The 22,013-nt window shown below is 34.6% G+C and overlaps 1 protein-coding gene across 4 annotated transcripts in view; it reads right to left on the minus strand.

Moving 5' to 3' along the window:
* Positions 1 to 22,013, minus strand: part of RELN (reelin) — a 3,085,913-nt gene that overhangs the window by 283,766 nt on the left and 2,780,134 nt on the right. The window lies entirely within an intron of this gene.

Raw genomic sequence — 22,013 nt, forward strand, 5'->3', positions numbered from 1 at the left:
CTAGCTGGAGTTTTGGAAAGGGTTTTTACATTATTTGACAATCATATTGATTTTTACAGATGTTTGAGTTGAAAATATATTTGTAAATTTACTTGTGTTCAAAATGCATCAACAGCTGGACAGAAAGAATGTATGCATGTATATTAGGTGGTATTGTTATAACTGATCAAATGTGTATGTTTATCAGAGAACCCTGGAAGGGTGGAAAGTTTGATATTGTGTTATAGCTTTCAAATGTTTACAGATGTTAGCAAAGCTCTGTGTCTGTATTGCATATGTGAAAAACTATCCAACTGTATTATTTTTTATATCTCTGTGGTTGAAACTCTGTTCATTGTATTCAGTATTCTCCTATTTTCTGTTTTGTTATTTAACATTAAATATTTTAATGCCTTTCATTGTGGCTGGTCCTTTAGAGAATACTTTTAACATCTTGAGAGTACTTATGCTTGTTTTAGTGGCACTGTGGCCGGTTCTAAAGGCCTTGCTGCTTTGGTCATATTCTACCATTTGTATTAATATTAATTTTACACAGTATAATTGGGTACCCTTTGAAAAAGCTTTAGAGTAGCTCATTGGTGGCAGTGTGATTACCTCAAGGTCTGGGCAGAAAGAGGCACAGCTAGTAAATCTGAGCCAGATTTTCCCAGATGTGTGTGTGTGTGTGTGTGTGTGTGTGTGTGTATATGTGTGTGTGTGCAGGTGCACGTGCGTGTGTGTTTGAAACTCAAATATCCAAGTGTGTATGTCAGCTATTGGGAACAGGGACACAGAGCTCCAAAGTGGTCAGTGTGGAGTTTTTTGTGTGTCTGAAGACAGAAGGAGAGTCCAGCCCCAGGTCTGCAGCATGCTCCGTGCGTGCTCTTAAAGGAATCATGCTTGGTGCAGGGACCTGCATTTGAAAATACTGTGTGAATCAATCTTTGCTTTTAGTGACCATCCCTTACTGGAGTCAGTGGTGATGATCGAGTCTCCTTGATTGCTGGCCCAGAGTAGGGACCTGTCACACAATCCATCCACAACCCTTTTTTCCCATTTTTGCACATGGAGTTGGGGTATCATTTCAACAGTCACAATCATCTAGAGCCCAGGTTCACACCGTGGCCTTTCTTCCATACCACACACTTGCACACTCACAATCACATCTATCAGCAATTTAGAGTACCCAATCAGAACTCAGTAGTTTCACTATCAGTGAGTGATTGTTTTTAATCAGAGGTAAAAGCAAATGAGAAAACAGCAATAGGTTTCCACATGTTTGGAGAAACTTCATCTTATTTATTGAGTTATCTAATTACAAGATAACTGGGAAGAGTACAGATACAAAATTCTATAAGCAGCAACAAAACTACAGTGACAGGTTTATTACTATATTACATAAAGAGAGATTTATTTAAAGGCATAAGAAATGTAAAGAACTACCAAGCAAAACTATTTACAGAGCTGCATGTACAGTTAGTAGAGCAATAGAGGTAAGACTTCTGAATCCTGCACAAATGCACTTTATAAGCACTTACACGAGTGCATGGATCATGTTATTCCTAACAGAACCAAGATGCTATCCTCCAAAAAAAGGAAGCCAATCTGGTGGTCCCCTGCCATAAACAAACTCTACAACAGAAGAAAGAAACTGTTGCAAAAAGAGAGTAAAATCCCATGATTGGAGGAACTCCCTGGTAAGCCTCAGTAAAAAGCTGAGATCCCTCACAAAATCCTCCAAAGTTAGTTACAAAAACAAAATTGCCACTGATTCTAAAGACAACCACAAAGCATTCTATAGCTATGCCAAGAATCACAATGGAAACACTCAGATTTGCTCTGAGTTACAGCACAATAGCACTAAATATACAGAACCAATTGATATAGCCAACATCCTGGCAGATAGGCTCAGTGCTAACTTTACCCCTCTCTCACCCCCTAAAGGGTCCATGTCTATACCGGAAAAATACAAAGTTCCTGTTATCACGGCTGCACAGGTAAAAACCACACTCTCCAAAGCCAAGAACACAGTATCCATGGGACCTGACAACATCCCAGGCTGCATTCTACATGAACTACAGAATGAACTGGCACCCCACCTAAGCACCATGTTCAATCATAGCCTCACCTCTAGCTTTGTGCCCAGTGAATGGAGCACAGTGATGGTTATCCCACTCCACAAAGGGGGAGCCACCACAGACCCTGGGAACTACCGCTGCATTAGCCTAATGATCCTGGTCTGCAAGACCATGGAATGTATCATCATGGAACTTACAAAGACATTGATAATCTTCAAACTCTGGACCCCACCCAGTTCAGGTTTGTAAAAGGCAGATTATGTCTCCTAAAGCTGATAGACTTCTTTGAAACAGTCACCAAAGCCGTAGATGAGGGTACGGTGTTTCACACAGCCTGTCTAGATCTCACCAAGGCTTTTGACACAATCCCCCACTCTGGAATTATAGATAAACTCACTAAACTAGGTATAAATCCATACGTCACAAGATGGGTTGCCAACTGGCTCACTGACAGAACCCACACTGTGAAAGTAGCAGACTCCAAATCCGACTTCAGACTAGTGACAAGTGGAGTACCACAGGGTTCAGTCCTGTGCCCACTCCTGTTTGTTATCTACTTTTCTGAAGTACAGGCTAACACAGAAGGTCTTTGACTAATGAAGTCCGTAGATGATTGCAAACTAGGAGCCATAACCTAAATTTCTAACGATGTGGACATCCTACAAAAGGGCCTCACTGAGACAGATGCCTGGTGTCAAAGCCATGACCTGAAGCTCAATGCCAAAAAGTGCATTGTCATCCCCTTTGGTAAAAACTCTGTACCCATGGCTACCACATAGGTGGTAGTCTACTTAACACCGAAAGTGTGATAAGAGACCTTGGGACACAGGTGGACAGTAGTCTCTCCTTTGATAATCGCATTGCCACAGTAGTCAGGAAATCCTTCTACTTGGCACACCTCATCACAAAAGGTTTCTCATCCAGGAAAAAAGAGGTCATTGTTCCTCTCTGCTCATCACTCATTAGACCCATTATAGAGTACAACTATCCTTTTGGTATGCACCTCACAAGACATCTACAACAACTGGAAAAGCTGCAGAAATACCTCACAAAGAGGATTACCAGCCTCAAACAGATGCCCTACGCAGACCGTCTCAAAAAGCTCCAGCTTTAGTCCGTCGTATATCGTCTACTCAAAGGCGATCTCTTTCTAACATACAAAGCTATGTCAAACCCAGAGCTGTTGGGCATGCTCCACTTAAAGAAATCTCAATCCCTCCAAGCTACATGCTCTAGGGACCTAAGCCTTGTCACCACAATAAACAGAACATGCTGGAGGGAAAGATTCCTGTCCTAGAGATTTCCCATACTCTGGAACAAACTACCTACCTATCTATATCACACAAAGCTCCACATTAGCATTCAAGAAAAATCTTGATGATTGGATGGGAAATAGGAAATTCACCCCAGGGATCACCTCTGTGGCTCTGCTCGACAGGGGCACAGGAAAATAATTTTCTTGGGTGGCAAAAGCCAGGGTACCTTTTTGGCTAGGCTTATATAGGCTCTAGGACCAACAGCCTACTACCTACCAATGAACCTACAAATCCAAATAGTATATATATGGCAACAAAAAGTGTGCCCCTTACTCCTGTGATGTGTATACTCATCTTAACATTTAGCAAAGCATAATTTTATAAGTAATACACATGCTTACTTCGAACTAAGGTGGGTTTGTGACTTAGAATATAGTAAGTATTCCAGTAAATGTATGTACCACAGAGAATTTTTAAGAAAAAAAAAATCACTTTTATTGACTGTCTTTTTGGCATTCCATTTATGATGTTCTACACAATGCATCTGTCTTTCTGGACTGAAGCAGGTACTTAGAAATGACTACTCTGTGTTCCAATTAATATTATATAATGCTAGGTTATAAAAATGTGCATGCTGATTGGGCAGCCCAACCAGCATGCCCATTGTAAATTGACCATATACCAACAGAAAAAATTCTGGCCACTGAATTACCATTGAGTGGCCAGACTTCTCTATGGAATAAGTTGTGGAGGGCAGAGCAAAATGCAAGAAAAATCAGTTACATTCTTAAAAGTAAAGAAACAGAAACATACCTGATTTTCCTTATATTTCTAAGCTGTCCCTCCTATCCCTCTTCTTCACAGAATGGCCAGATTTTTGCCTCATAGTATTGGTATTTTCCACATAAAAATTACTTTTCTTGCAAGCCACTGGGGTTGAAGTCATTAAATAATGATAGACATTTAAGGCTTACCCTTCATATTCTTCAGAAAATTCACACTAAAAAGAGCAACTGAGATTCTATTTTCTCTAGAAAAAAACAGAAATGGAGATTCTTGCATGGATGTACTGTGCAAGCATGGGAATGTAACTCCCATATGCATAAGCACTACATCAGAAAATGTGGAAGAATGGGGGGGCGTGGCCAAGGATGAACACAGGATAGCAGCAGATTTCTTCAGCTCTACCAATTTCATTACACTGACAGGAATTAATTACTTAAAAAATTAATTTTTGAAGTAATTTTCTTTCTAAATATGTTTGTTTTATATAGTTCTTGAACTATATCTAAAAAAGAAAGGAAATCTTAACAATATTCCTGTCAGAAATCACTTTGGAAATTTTCCTGTCAGTTTATCAGTCTGAAATGAGTTCCAGTAAGACAAATTCTCAAGACTCCAGCATCAAGAAAGAACTTCAGTCTCTGATAATTATAATCCAGCAACTTACTGCTAAGATGGATAAAATGGATACTAAAATAGACACCTTCATAGAAAAACTACAAAACAAATAGACTTGTTACATATAGACCTGCAACAACAGAAGATCCAGATGACAGGCATAGAAGAAGCTGTGAATGACATGGAAAATAGAATCCAAGAAGAGGAAATCAACATTGAGTTTCTGCTGAAACAAAATACACATTTACAAACAAAGCTGGATGACCTGGAAAATAGATCTAGGCAATAACATTAGGATTTTTGGACTGCCAGAAAATATTGAAGGTAACAATATTACTTCTTTTTAACAACATGGCTCCCTAAAACTTTAGACTTACCAGAAGCATTCTCTTTGGTATCGAAGAGCACATAGATCTATAGCTAATACTAACTCTAACAAAAATATCCTAGAACAGTTATAGTTAGATTTCTATCATCTTTGATAAAGAGATGGTTCTTAAATCTGCTTGGGCTAAAGCTCCTGTTAAGATTAATGAGACAACTGTGCGTTTTGACAATGACTATTCTTCCATGGTAATAGCTAAAAGAAAAGTTTTTCTGCCACTAATAAGGGAGCTTAAAAAAGCACAGTTTAAAACATACCTTCTGTTTCCTGCCAAGCTTAAAATCTTCCTTCCTGATGGTCCTAAAATTTTCGATGACTTAGACTCTGCTTTACTGTTTATCAAAAAAAATAAGATTTTGGATAAAATAGAGGAAATGGAATGGGCTAGACCTTCATTAAAGAGACTGGCAACTGAAACTTCATGGAAGACTTCAGAGAAGAAGAAGAGACTAAAAAACAAATGTTTTTTTTTTCTCTCATCATTTTATTTCATTATTAATCTTTTTAAATATAGTTCCTGCATTTCCAAGAAGCCACAAATATTTTGAAAAAGATTTAATCAAAGTTATTCTCTGTGTGCAAAGAAATGTTTTGTTTCATAACCAGTCAAAATATCTGAAGATTTAATGGCAAGCTATGATTCAACTTGTTTCTCTTTCTGAAAAGGAGAAGTAAGGTCAGTAATTTGATACATCTTTTTTCTTTATCTTTTTTTTTTCTTCTTTTCTTTGTTTAAACAATGACATTCTATTTAGATTATGTAGTGGGTAAAGGGTGGGGAGGCAGGGAGAGAAGAGTAATGAAAATATGATTAATAGAATAATAACATATTTATTCCTTGTAAAAGTTTATATGTTCTTCAAATGCTATTCCTAATTATACTTTCTTGATTATACTGCTTATGCTTGTTTGTAAATAATCTGTCATGCTTTAACTAATAATAATTAGAACTAAATAATAGTAAATAATATGTTTTATTTTTAACTCTATTAATATAAACAGTAAGTAATATCCCATTGTATATACTTCTTATAGCTTTCTCTTACATTTTTTTATTTCTGCCTTACACTCTTTTATTTTCTACTCTCTTTTCTTTATTAATATATAGAAATGCTTTCGATCATATAGACACAGTAAATAATAAGATTTGCATAAAAATTGAGTTGGGACAAAAATATTGAGTTTTATTACTTATTAATAATTTTGGGCTTAATTTCACTTACATAGAGGCTGTAATAACCTGTAAAATACATTGTGAAGGTTTTGTCATGTTTAGATGCATTTACACTGCTAAATGAATGTTTGTCACTAGTTTTCCAAAATGTTAAGAGAGACAATCTGGGATGTGGGCTGTCTCATGCACAGTGTCCATGAGCTACATCAAAAGCTTCAACTCGCAGAATTCTCACAGAGAAGCTGAAAGCAGTTAGTCTAACCTTTGACCTAGATATCACACTGACACATCACAGATTCAGGAATAACACTCTACCAGGAAATAGAAATGATGCAAATGTGACTATGTGAAGGAAAATGAACTCTTTAACATCTAAATGTGAGTTATTTTATATAATTACTTAAATATCTATGTTATAATTCATAAAATATGTCAGTTATAATGAGTTTAAATGATACAGTTTCTTGTAGTAAGTAAATGTCTTATTTTAGAAGGCATAGAAAATGAAACATTTATTCAAATGTTTTTGAAAATCTACTTAACAGCAGCATAATAATCTGTGTTAAAAACTTATGTTCCAAACATATACATTACTATAACTCATTTAATTCATCTGATTGACAAGCATAAATAATTTTATAACTCTATTCTGGAAGAAATTGTCATGTGATATATTTTAAAGCAGTAGTATAGCATGGTTGTAAAATCTGGTTACTAAAATGTGTTTGCTGTGCATTATTTTGTATAAAGCAGACAGATTAATTGTAGGGACAGCAAGTAGGATAGTGCTCAGCAAGGACACAACTCAGTGAGATCATATATATATATATATATATATATATATGGTTCTACCTGACATAATCGAAACCACACAACACCGACAACCACATCACCGACACCACATATTCGACAGTCCATAAACACGAAACCACACATAACCGACAACGAAATAAACGACGGTACACAAACACGAAACCCCATACAAAACAAAACACATCCCCATTCCACAAACCACACACACAACACAAGCACACCAAAACCTAGCCAACACTAAAAAAAATCCTACTCCGCCTTTAACGTCACCTACCTCACGCCCCCCTACTCCCTAACACTACCTAACTTTACTAATCGCCCCCCTAACCTAACTCCTAACTCCCTATAAACCCCCTATATAACCCTAACCCCCCCCCTCACTTACCAAAACCCTATATCCTTTAACCCTAACCCTAACTTACCTAACCCCCCTCATATAACCCCCCCCTATAACACTTAACTCACCCCCCCCTATCGCCTCCTAACCCTAACTCACTTTAACCCACCCTATCCCCATGTCGGTCTTCTCAGCTGTCGGCGAAGTCAGGTAGAACCATATATATATATATATATATATGTGTGTGTGTGTGTGTGTGTGTGTGTGTGTGTGTGTGTGTGTGTGTGTGTGTGTGTATGTGAGTGTATGTATATATATATATGTATATATATATATATATATATATATGTGTGTGTGTGTGTGTGTGTGTGTATATATATGTGTGTGTGTGTGTGTGTGTGTGTGTGTGTGTGTGTGTGTGTGTATGTATATAAGTGTTTCTGAGAATCTGCATAACTATGCAGTATGATTTATAACAATTTCTATGAATACAATATCTTATTCTATTGACAATAATGAGTTTGAGTAAATGCTCATATACAAGCAATTCAAGGTTTTTTTGGAAGCTGTTAATTGCATTTACATGACAGAAAATAGATGCATCTTAATATATGTAATGTCTGAATCATATTAGCCAAAGTTTTTGATTTAAATGAATGTTAGAAATCAAGAGGAGAGAAAAATAAGTTCTAACATCAAGATTATTTGAATGCTATTTGAATACAAGTGTTTTATATTACATAGATGTATATAGTAGTATGAACAGTTTTTTTTTTTAAAAAAAAGGTTTATTTTAGTTTATTTGATGCTGTTTTACCAAATGTGTAGTCTTATCTTGCTAGATAATTGAATTGAAAACTGTTAACCTCAGTTAAATATAACTAGTATTAAATTGATAAGGTGGTAGCTGAGGTACTGCTGCTTAGGGTAGGGGGATAACTTGAGTGGTAAATACTACTCTAAGTTGGAGTTTATAACTCCAGGCTGGATGCAAGGTTTAATCCTTACATTATTTTCACTTGTTCATTGTTATTTGTATATAGTTTTGACATCCACAATATATTTTGTACATTCATTGTCACTACAAACAAAATTGAATCCTATACAAAATCCCATAAGAGATTCAATAAATACAGCTATATTTAAAGGTACACCTAAAGGAGGAGATGTAACATTACTTATCTTGTTATTTTGATCATAAGATTCTTAAGTTTTAAAAATGCCAAATGACATCTTTAAAAGGAATTTCTTTAAACATTAATGGATTGAATAATCCGTGTAAAAGGGCAAGCCTAATAAGATACATTAATTTACATAAGGCCAACTTAGTCTTCCTGCAAGAAACCCATCTCTTGAAAAAAGATATTGATAAACTAGCCACAAACAAATATACAGTATTGGTTAGTTCAGAGCACACTCAGAAAAAGAGGAGTGGCTATTTTATGGAATAAAAGTATGCCCATTCCTAAAACCATTAAGTCTTATCAGGATGACAAAGGAATGTTTTGTATGGTTACAATACAAATTAATGGGAAGACTTACACTTTAATTAATGTATATTGGATACCTGGAATTGGTATTAATACAGTGAAACATCATCTTGATAAGTTCATATCATTCTCTATAGGAGATATTATTTTAGCTGGTGACTTTAATTGTATACTACATGAAAGTGATACTACCACTTTAGGAAAAAGAAGAATTACATCTAATGCAAAACATTTAAATGATTTTGCTAATTCTTATCATTTGAATGATATTAATAATCAGATAGATTCAAAATCATTACCATACACCTTTTTTCTAACAGATACAAAACTTATTCAAAAATAGATAGGGTCTTTATTTCTAACCAGATGGTAACAGATTTAATTAATTCCAAAATCATTTCATGTCCTATATCTGATCATAATTCAATTGTTTTTGAATTCATGATAAAAAATACTCATAATGTTCAGATCAAAAGGATACCAGCATACTTAACTCAACTAAAAGACTATAAAGAATATATACTTTCAGAAGTAAAACATTTTTAGACATAAATAATACTCCTGAAGTCTCCATTGTTTATGTTTGGGATGCCTTAAAATCATATCTATTTGGACAAAGTATCAGATGGTATAATAATAAAAGGAAATCTTGGGATAAGGAATTGTTAGATATTCAAAGTAAATTAGACTCTTATAAACATAATAATAAAGAAAATATTATGGACAAGAAAGTTATTGAAGAAATAAACAAACTAAATGAGAAATACAAAGAAATTTTAACTCATAAAGTTAAAATAACTTTAGAGAAATACAAGTTTTTGTCTTATTCAATAAGCCCCAAATACTTACATAGACTTAAAAATAAAACAAAAAGGTTGAATAAACAAAACCATATCAAAGAAATCTTTCTCTAAGGAAAAAAGAATGTTTCTAGTATACCAGAAATACTAGATGAATTTAGAAATCACTTTCACAAAATTAACCATAATAACATTAACATGGAACCTAAAGATAAAATAAAGGAGTTTATAACCACAAACATGAATAAAAAGCTTAATAAACAACAGATTAAACTATTGGACAAGAGTATTTCATATACAGAAGTTATTACACAAATAAATAAGCTTAAATCAAACAAAGCACCGGGTAATGATGGTATTATACCAGAGATATATAAAATCCTTTCTAAAAGTACATATTCATTAATACATAAGGTTTTATTTTGGCCCAAACTGAGTTAATAACCCCCATCTTGGCAATATACATTTATTTCGCCAATTTTAAAACCTAATAAAGATCCAACTAGATGTTCTTCATATCGCCCATCTCATTACTTAATGTTGATTATAAAATGTTTATGAGTATTTTTGCTGATAGATTGAAGACAATCATTCCGGCATTATAGATATAGATCAGACAGGCTTCATTGTAAATAGAAATACTTTTGATAATATAAGAAGAACTTTAACATTAATAGATTTTGCAAATAGGAAAAAGAAAGATTTAACACTTATTAGTCTTGATAGAAGTTCAGCATTTGATTCAGTAAGTTGGGACTATCTGTTTACCTTAATGAAGTGCACAAACTTCTCAGATGCATTTGTAAATCTAATTGAGCATTTATACAAAGGAACATTGGCTTATATTAAGGTAGGAACATATGTTTCACAAAAAATACCCATTCTTAAAGGTACAAAACAAGGATGTCCACTTTCTCCACTATTATCCACTTTAGTAATGGAGCCTTGGGCTAATTTAATCAGAAACAGTACTGACATAGAGGGTTTTGAAATAGATGAAAATACAACATCCAAAATTCAACTTTTTGCAGATGATGTTCTAATTACATCAGCAGGATCTAATTCTTCTATGCAGTCTCTATTTGATAAAATGATGAATTTTAAAAGTATTTCTGGTTTAATATTCAATGAAGAAAAAACTAAAATACTACCTATATATACACGAAAAAATATTCTCATTAGTGATTTTACTAAATATGTACCCAATTCAGGTCAGATAACTTATTTAGGTATAATACTATCTAAAGATATTAAATCTATTATATATAATAATTATAATACCTGTTTTCTTAATATACAAAATCTTTTTAATACATGGAATAATATGTTTTTTACTATGGAGGAGAGACTTACAATTATTAAAATGATAACATTTCCCAAGATTTTATACTTAATACAATCAATAATACTTCCACCTACAAAAATAATTATCAAGAAACTGAATACACTAATGTTAAATTTCCTATGGGCACCTAATAGACCTAGGATTGCATTAAAGAAACATACTAATAGCTGGTCTCAAGGGGGTATTTCTTTTCCAGACTTTAATTTATATACTATCTCTTCTATTGTAAAAGTTATTACTTTATTAATAGATCAGTCATATGTCACAAAATGGAAATATTATTGGGAGCTAATTAGTATGCACTTCATGAAAATCTCCTTAACACATAAAAATATGATCGTAAATAACTCCATGTTATGGTTACTAAAGGAATTTTGTACTTCACCTATTACACCTAAACATATGGTTTGCTACCCATTAAATATTATTATTAGCTATCGTAACTTTATATTCATGCACCCTAAGTATAGGGAATGGAATTTTATTGTATTCCCTATAGTGTATACTCAGGGTATGCTTTTGTCTTCTACTTCTGAAGGAACTCATTTAGCTATAGATAATGATCTAAAGTACTGGTATCAGTTGATATCTGATAATAAAGTTAAAAATCTAGATTTCTTAAAACAAGAATTTGATCTAAGAGAAACTTGCTGGTTAGAGGTTCAGACCTTTAGACAACATCTCATTAATAAAATAGATCTAATGTCTATAACAGTTAAAGAATCTATTCCAACACTGATTGATTACTTGATATTAAATTTACAACATAAAGTTTCTGATAAAGGTAAACTTTCATACATACATAAAATTATCAGACAAGAAACTTTTTACAGTGTAGATTCATACTGGAATTATTTCACTTCTATTAATGGGGACCCACCAAATCAACAAGATAAACAATATATATTGGAATCTGCTTATAGAACCTTCCATTGTCTGGAGACTTTATACATGGAAATTTTTACATAGATCTTTTATACACCTTTGATGATGAATAAAATAAATAATAAAGATAATTTATGTAAGAGATGTAATGTAGAAATTAATGCTGACTGGGCTCATATGTTTTATGACTGTATAAAATTGAAAGAATACTGGAAGTCAATTAATGAATTTTTGCAGGCTCTTTTTACAGATAATTTCATTATTTCTAAATCTCTTATATTATTCAACACACCTGTACCTCAAAGTGTTAAAAAGGTTAAGCTTCCCTTGTTATGGTCTATTCTAGCAGTGGCTAGGAAAATAATAACTAGAAATTGGATTTCAGATACACCTCCTTCGTTCAATGAATTTAAAAATGTTATGAATATAGTGTGCCATATGGAAATAAACACAATTAGGACAAGAACAAATAGAAAAACATCTTATTATATTGTATGGGATAATTTACAAAATTTGTTAAAAAAAATTCTAATTTCAATAGCATGGTATTTTAGTTTAATTAATTGATCTGATTGTAGTGGATGTCTTTGTAAATACTTTAGTTGTTTTGTTGAATATTATAATAATACCTATTTTTAATTACTTGTATAAAATTGTTATGATATTTCTCTTATATGTTAAAACAATAAACCTGTTTTGAAAAAAAAAGAAAATGTGGAAGAATGGGAAACAACACAGAGGAACACTATGGAACCATTATACAGATACATTATTTAAGAAAGGTAAACAATTTCTTTCTTAAATAATGTTATTGTATAATAGCAATAATCCACTTGTGGGTATATCATAATTTACTCAGTCCCACTTGTAGGTTATTGCTGAAATATTTGCAGCACAGTTTGAATTTAATTAACTTATTTGCACTTAGTAACTGTAAACAACTAGCAACTGTAGAATGTCACTCCTCAAATAGCACAAACACATCCTTGTATTCCTGAACACTTTCTGAAAAATAAAGCATACACCAAACAAATATAAATATTTTAAACAATAAACACCAAAAGGAACAGCAAGTAGAAACTGTTCTTTACAACGATAATGTTGCACATGAAAGTGTGAGGTGCACATAAACAGTAAATGCTATTTAAGTACATACAGAACTATTAAGTAAAAACTTTTCTTTACAATGGTAATAGTCAATATGTAGATAGTGTAAAATGTATATCCCAATTGGCATTGACAATTCTTTATGGAAATGTGTGAAACTTGTTGTGAAGTAACTGAAAACACTGTCATCTGTGTTAGCATGTCTGGCAGAAGATTTGTACATATTCTCAGATTAAATTGTATTGTATGTCAGCATGCCAAATTGTGAAAATGTAAATAAGCTTTCAAATATTGAGTGTTTTCCTGTTTAAACAGAATGTTTAAGGTAGCTGTCATTGCATTGATACAGTTCTAACTGCGCATTTTTGAGAGGGACATTCTAAAGTACAAACTATGGAGAATAAGCTGAGCAATGAGTGGTGTCATTGGAATGTCCTTGGTTGCTAAGAGATGATTTAAACAGCTGACAGCTGCAGTTGTGCAGCAGTAGCGTTGTTGCCTCACAGCAAGAGGTTCTCCCATTTGATTCTTGGCTGGAGTGTGGGGAGTGCCTTCTGTGTGGAGTCTGCATGTCCTCCCCACGGTTGGGTGGCATTCGAAAGACATGCGTAAATGGGTATGCCTTCGTTGAAGGTTGGATGCCGAGCTGGCACTTCGGCGTTCGTGAAAATCTACTGCCAATCATTAGCGGTCCGGAGTTCCGCTGTGGCGACCCCTAACCGGGAAAAGCCGAAAGACAAACAACAACAACAAAAACATTGAAAGAAAAATAATCTTTCTTTTATAGCTGACTGTTATATTTTGAAATTAGACAGTTGAGTCTGCTGAAGACAGTCGAGACTGTGAAGCTCTGTAGTTTGTCAAGTACTGAGCAGTCAACTGACACCAAGAAAAGAGAACTCACCAAGAAAACTGTAAGCTTGCCTTGGCCTTGCTATTATATCTTAAAGTAGATCAGAGACAGCAGTTCTTTAGTTAGATCAGGAAAGTTTAGTTATTAAGATAGAGTTATTCTTGAATACTGGATTCCTATCCAGCAGTTTGATTTACATTTCTGATGATTGAAATCTAATGTCTATTGGGAGTTATTGATTTTCAGTTTTGTAATCATTTTTACTTATTTTTAAATGGTTTTCATTATTTTACATTGTGGCTGGAAACCAATGTTTTTCTTTAGAGACTAGAGTGTGCTTCTACCTGTTTGATACTCCCCAGGTCACCCAAGACCTGGCTGTTCTGTTCATAACTATCACTTATTTTGATAATTAATTTTCATAATTTGATACCCCTTTTTGAAGGGCATGAAGACACTCTGATTGGTGGTAGCGTTTCTGTATTTATTTTGGGAAAGAGACACAGCTGGAAATCTGTGTCAGGTTTCTCAGTAGTGTTTGGATGTGTGAGACTTTGAGTGTGAGTGTATCAGAGGTCTTAAACTGGGACACTTTGCTCTGAAGTGTGTTAGAAGAAAATACATTTGGGTGGACAGAAGTATATAGTCTAGTCCCAGAAAAATAGAGCATGTTCCATTTGTGCTCTTAGGGAAAAATTGTGAAATATTACTTCTGTTTAAGTGACAGTCTCATACTGGAGTCAGTAGCGAGGATTGAAGCTCCTTAGTTACTGACCCAGGATAGTAAGGGACACCATTTAATTGTTGGCAGGCTGGTGGGATATAGTTGGACATCACACTTGTGTCACAGTATTCATATTTAGTTTAATAATCCAGCAATTAAATCGGCACTAAGAGTTTAAGTGCAAACTCAAGTGTGAACAGTGCAGCAGGAAAAATATGACACAAAGAAGAGGTGGGCAATATGAAGACATCTTTGTTACTGCAGTTATGAATGTTAACAATACTTGCATATTACTAGTCATATATCAAGAATGACAGCCTTTTCTACAGAGATCAAGGTGCCTGCAAACTTACAGGAATTGATAACTGTCTGCAGTAAAACACTCAGAGCAAGATGTACATTGCATGAGTTATTATATGCAAAGTTATGGAACATGATATATATTTTCATATTTTTTAATAATACAGTAATGGACTTGGGTATGATACTTTGCAAGTGGCTTTATGAAAGCAGAGGATGGCAATAAAATGAAAGTTAAAGGAAGATGGTAATACGAATATATTCAGAGATTAAAGTATTTGTCAGTTCCATGATTTATCAATATGAACAAAATGCATATCTGCATTAGTATTAGGAACGATCTGGGAACAAAATGTGAATGAGATATGCCATCTAATGCACATAGTTCAGACATATTTGACATCTGTATTTATCATTTAATATGCATGCTTTCTTACATTCTGAGCATCAATTGGGAGTATTATTTTAAAATATAAATAGGATTTTCATATTTGTATTAAAATCTCAAAATTGCAATGTGGTATGTTATCTTGTCACATATTACTGAAGAACTGTCAATGACAGGAAGAACTCTCTTGCTATTACATTTGGTGCATTATGTAAGGTTACAGATCTTCAGCCATTTGTTTGAACATATTCATAAGAAAATTTTATCTAAAAGCCATTTTCTGCAATTGTATGAAACATAAAATCTGTAACAACTGTTAACAGTTATGACATTGCAATCAGTGTGCATACCTTATGAGTAAAACTGCAATTTTAAACTGTTTTGTAACTTGGATGATTTCTGCGATATAAGGACTTATTTGAAGCATGCTTTCTACATGGAGTTTTTGCCAAAATGCTTCAGGATGAAACAGTCAGTTTATTATCAGTCTTTAGAAATTAAGGACTTAATTAGATACTGCTGCATAGGGCTCAGCCAGTTAATGACTCCAAATCAAAACGACCTCTCAACACTGAAGAAAGGTAATAAGATTAGTCTTGTCAATTTGGAGTACACTATAACAGAAGAAAATATGTAGTCAACATTTTGAGACATCAACAGTTACAACAGAAAAGAACAGAGACATGATAAAGTAGAGCAAAATTATGGGAACATCACAGCTGAATATGTAGCACCAAAATCACTTTCTCTGAGAGAAAAAGAAGAGAAACAGACAGAAATATAACAAAGAATAAAACATTGTTGTATGACCAATAAATGCCACACGAAAAGAAGTATGTGATACAGAAACAGTATCTCCCTATTCAAATCTCTCCCTATTCTAATTCTGGGACTCAAAACAGTGAGTCTCAGAATAAAAAAAAAACTATGAAAATACAGAAGAACAATGAATATCAGAAATGATCCTTTTCCTTGAACATTATTTTTTGCATTAGAGCAAGCCCTTGTACACATTGTAATGTGCAGGGAAACATCCCTCCTACCCTGTCTACTTATAAATGCTAAATCTGCAATCACTACGCCTCAGTCTTGCTATTTCTGGGAGTCACACTAATGAATCTTGGAATTAAAAACTGCTACCAAAATATGCAGTTTATGTAGAGGGAAACTGCTTGTTGAAAAGGTTAAGATTAATTTAAGAAATTTTACAGAAAAGTTATAGAAACTGCTAGTGAATCATATCAAAGAATACAGAGAGCAAAGACCATGGTTAAAAATAAGATATGGTTCATAATTATGGATGGCATGAAGGAGAAAGTGTTACAGTACTGTGCACAGCAAAACAGAAGTGATAATCCATCGACATGCCAAAATTATCCAATGCATCACGGGTAAGAATAAGTGTTTTAATTTATGGGATAAGCTAACAAGAAATACTATTTATTATATCCATTAGAATAAGTGTTGTAATTTATGGAATAGCTAACAAGAAAGACTATATATTTATATTGATGGAAGAATACTCAATATTTTCAATTGCAGAGCTTGCAGCATCCACTTCAGGTAATACTGTGACATCTGTCTTAGACAAGATGTTCTCAATGCCTAGCAATCTTACTGCTACCAGAGCTGATAATTACCCACCTTTAAACAGCATCATATGTAAACAGTTCTATGACAGTCAAGGAATAAATTTAAAAAGGTAACTCCAGAATGGCCACAAGCAAATGGTACAGAGCTTTGCTGTAGAAGGTTTTGAGCAGAGAATTTGTAAACCATTGTGAAAGAGATTTGGCTTTTTTTGTTTTCTGAAACAGTCACACAGCTCAGTGATTCTTCTTCTTCTTCTCCTTTCGGCTTTTCCCAGTTAGGGGTCACCACAGCAAAGCAACGGTCCACAGAACAATTAGCAGTGGAGTTTTATGGTGTCGAGTTGCCAGCCTGGTGTCCAACCTTTCACAGAAGGCACAAACATGTACACATTCACACCTATGGTGAATTTAGAGTGTCCAATCCACCTACAGCATGTCTTTGGGATGTGGGAGGAAGCTGGAGCACCCGGAGGAAACCCACATGACCACAGGGAGGACATGCAGACTCCACACAGAAGGCACCCCAGCCGGGAATCGAACCAGGGAACCTCTTACTGTGAGGCAGCAATGCTAACCGCTACATCACCGTGACCACCCCCAGTGATTGATCGTGTAAAATAAGCAACACTCTTCTGTAGCTAAGTATGTCTACCTGCTGATATAATTCACCTACTGCATTTTATAAGTATTTCTCTGTTGTGTGGAATGCTCAGTTGAGAGATATACCTCGTCAAAACAAAGAAAACAATACTTTAGATGTGACAGATATGTTTAGAGAAGGGTGATCTAATAAAAATTCTATCTTTCCCAAGAAGGTAGAAAAGCATCAGAATTTGCTAGAAATGCTAACACCTCTGCAAAGGAAAAGGCACCTTATTATAGGCAGTTTGTTCAACATTTTGTTGTTATTTTTTTTAAAGATTTCTAGATCCAACTCTACTAACATCTCTTCTAGAAAAGTAACGAAAGAAAAAAATGCAACTTGTCCTTGAAGAATTTCAGTAAAATCTCTGTATTGAGATGTTCTTCTCAGACTTATTTCCTAATTTTCATCAAAGAACAGATTATCTAGATGCCAAGTCAGAACCAAATGTTAAAAAGGCCTAGCTTATGATCTTCATTAGGTACATTTTCTACATAAAATCCTTTTAAGGATTTATAATGAAAAGCTTTCATAGAATTAAAAGCCTGATAAAGGTCCTAATAAAAGGAAAAAAAAAAGAGTAGACATTTCTGAAAGCATTTAACTAATTCACCAGAATTTGATGCAGCCAGCCTCTTACTAGGCACCACTGCACATAGGATTAAAGGCATACAGCAGTTATATTTTATGGATCCCCACTGGGTGCAGATGACTAGTGAGGCTCCTGTTGTTACTGCAGTGACTGGAAAGAAGCCAAAGACAGCTCTTGCTTTATTAGTGACATTTTTTGGGAGTCTTAGTAGAAACTCTCATAAAATCTGTTGAAAATAAGTTAAGGACCTCAAGAATCTTAAGATGACTATGACAAGCCTTGCCAAGTATTATACCATAGCTAGAACACTAGTTGTAACCAAAAATCACCATTTTTTTCTATTATACTTCTGCAGCAGAAATGGTACAAATTCAATGGTAGTGGGCATGACTTTTGTAGGCAATAGTAATATCATGTTTAAAAGAAGAAAAGCAGTTCTGATATGTCAGGACTAGACACAGTACCAAAAACTAGGATTTTCATCACAGTCATCATCAGTGGAGATTTATTACAACTTCTTATACAATCAGTTATCTAGCATGTCAGAATAGACAAGGGTATATTCCAGATAATAATAATAATAATAATAATAATAATAATAATAATAATAATAATAATAATAATAATAATATTAATTGAGATAAACAGAGGCTACCAGTCCAGCTAGATAGAATTTTGTAAATAATTCTATGTCATTTGTAAATATTAATATGATCCACAGGCTTGTTTCACAAATGTAAGAAAACTGTATTATATGCTGAGCTTCAAAAATGTAACCGCAGTGCACCCTGCTGGACGAAAGCAGAAATGTGTATAAACTCTATGCCTATGTAATGTATGTTTTATGGAAACTGGGACATACATAGTTAACTTGCAAACTCTAAGAAAATAAGCTGATAAGTAAAGAATTTTACAACTGTGTGTGATCTCAAGCCAAGAGACAGGATGCCTGGGCTAGGAGATTCCTTCTATTGTTTTAAGACATTGAAAATTACTAGGTTTCACATGTAAAGTATTTTTTATTGCTCTGTGACTTCCTGGCAGTTGCAGATCACAAATGAATGCTAAATTGTATGTTCTGTGAGCCTGGGAACTTGAGCAGAGTTGACAAGAATGATGTAATCTGAAATGACTTAGCAGTAATGTGTATTATCAATTTAAAAACTATCTCAGAGAGAAAGAGAGGTCATTTTTGTATTTTGTTCTGAATCTGACAACTCACCAGCACTTTGCCTTGCTCTGTAAGTAGGATTTAGAGCTTAGTATTTCTCTTAGAGATAGACAGAAATATAGCAAGATTAGTCTAGTTGTTTTCTATATTTAATTCAGACTGTCCTACAATGTTGTTTTAAAGTATTTCCTGTGATTTCTGAACTCTATATTGTCATTCTATTGAGTTAAGTACTGTCTTGTGTTTTTATTATTATTATATATATTTAAACTTTTATGGCTGTTTTGTGTAGAGATACTGTACAAGCCACTCCTAAAAAGTATTCAAGTCTCAGTCACACTTACCAACTGGATAATAATAACATTGCACAGTAGAATTGGACACCCTTTGGTAATGGCCTTTACAGTAGCTGATAAGAGTAGTTGGTGGCAGTGATTATTACCTTATAGTCTGGGGAGAAGGGGGCATAGCAACTGAACCTGTTCCAGCCTTCCCCAGGAGTGTCTGTGTGTTTGTATATAAATCAAATCTCAAACTGTGTGTGTGTGTGTGTGTGTGTGTGTGTGTGTGTGTGTGTGTGTGTGTGTGTGTGTGTGTGTGTCAGCTACTTGGGCAGGGACATGAAGCACCGGTTGGACAGAGAAGGTACTTTAAGTTTTGGCTTGACTACTCGGCTGAGATCTGAACCCTATAGCTGTGCCACTGGGGAGTCTTATTGGAGATCTGGAGAGAAAGGGAAAAAACAGCCCCAGACTGATTGTGATTTTTGTGTGCTCTTAAGGGAAACTGTACTTTACTGTGTGTGTACTTGTTATCCACCCATCCACCCAATGTGCACATACATCCCTTACTGGTGTTAGTGTTGAGGATTTAGGCTCCTTGATTGCTGGGCCAGTGCACGGGTGTCACAATAATAGCAATGATAACAATAAAAAAGAAAATGTAAATGAGGAAAAACTTTCATGACTCACAATATAACTGTGTGCAAAGAATGGGAAAGACAAGAAATCTCTTCAAGAAGACTGACAGTATTAAAGGAAACTTCCAGGTAAAAATAGGCATGATAACATACAAAGATGGGGGAGACTTAGCATAGGACGAAAACATTGATAAGTGGTTGCAGGTACACAGAATCATTATAGAAGGAGAACTGTAACCGCACTAATACATAGAATGGTGTGTATCTGGATCTAGAGCCATGCCTACTGGCGAGTGAAGATAAATGGGGCCTAGAAAAAATTGTTAGTAACAAGGCTGCAGAAAATAATGAAACTCCAGATGAATTATTTAAAATCCTGCAGTGATGCCATTATAGTGCTGCTTGGAATTTGCCAGCACATTTGAAAAACACAGCAGTAATCATTGGATTGGAAAAGGTCAGATTTTATATTCCAATTCCAAAAAAGGTCAAGGCTAAAGAGTGCTCACATTATTGAACAGCTCCACTTATTTCACATGCTAGCAAGGTAATACTCAAGACCCTGCAAGCTATATTCCAGCAATATATGGATTGTGAACTGCTAGATGTGCAAGCTGAGTTTTAGAATGATTTGATCCACCATAGAGCAAACTGCCATAATTCACTGGATAATACAAAAGAGTTCCAGAAAAAAATATATAACTTCTGCTTTACTGACTTTTCTAAAGCCTTTGATTGTGTGGACCATAATAAACTGTGGCAAGCTCTTAGAGAAATGGAGATACTGTGGTACCTTATTTGCTTTCTGTGGAATCTGTATGCAGGAAAAAGAACAGACAGAACCTAATATGGAAAAACTGACTGGTTCAGGATTGGGAAAAAAGTATGATGAGGCTGTATATAATCACCCTACTTGTTTAATTTATACACTGAATATATCATGTGAAATGCTAGGTTAGATAGACTGGATACTGAATCAGAATTGCTGGTAGAAAAGATAACGTCAGATACACAGATGATGCTACTCTGAGGCTGAAAGTGAGGAAAAGTTAAATAGCTTGTTGATGAAGGTGAAAGCAGAAAGCACAAAACTGTCCTGCTGCTCCGAATCAACAAAACTAAGACTATGTCATCTTACTCTATCATCTCTTTGCAAGTAGATGGGGAATAAGTGGAGACAATGACAAATTTTATTTTCCTGCACTCAAACATCTCTACAGATAGTCACTTCTGCTATGAAATTAAATAAAGTTTGCTTCTTTAGCCTGCATTGGTGGTATACAGGGATGAAGCCTAGATGGTAGCCCTGGTAACTCTGAGTTCAGTTAGTGGTTCTGAAACTTGACTACACAGGCAGAGAGGATGAGTATTCCCATCCTGGAGGGAAGTTGTTCCCGTCCTACCTAGGACAGCGTATGATTGATCAGGTGAAGGCTTGATGGTCATCAGGCATGGAGGCAAAACTGACACACACAAAAAAGCGATTCTGTGTGACATTTTAAGGACTAAAGACATTGTATTGTCAACATAGGCCCATGCAGTCAAAGCTATGGTCTTCCCAGTAATGGCATACGTCTGAGAGAGTTGCACTAGAATTAGTTGTACTGTTGGTTTTCTGGAAAACTGATGCTTTTGAATTGTGGTGTTTGAGGAGACTTTTGAGAATTAAACAACTAAACCCTGAGTGTGCACTTGAAAGTCTGATAGTAAAGGTGATATTCAAACACTTTGTCACATAATATAAAGACAAGATTGACTAGAGAAGATACTGATGCTGGGAA

Source organism: Protopterus annectens, chromosome 11.part0 (genome assembly GCF_019279795.1).
Source record: "Protopterus annectens isolate FY-2018-M chromosome 11.part0, PAN1.0, whole genome shotgun sequence".
Lineage (NCBI taxonomy): Eukaryota > Metazoa > Chordata > Ceratodontiformes > Protopteridae > Protopterus > Protopterus annectens.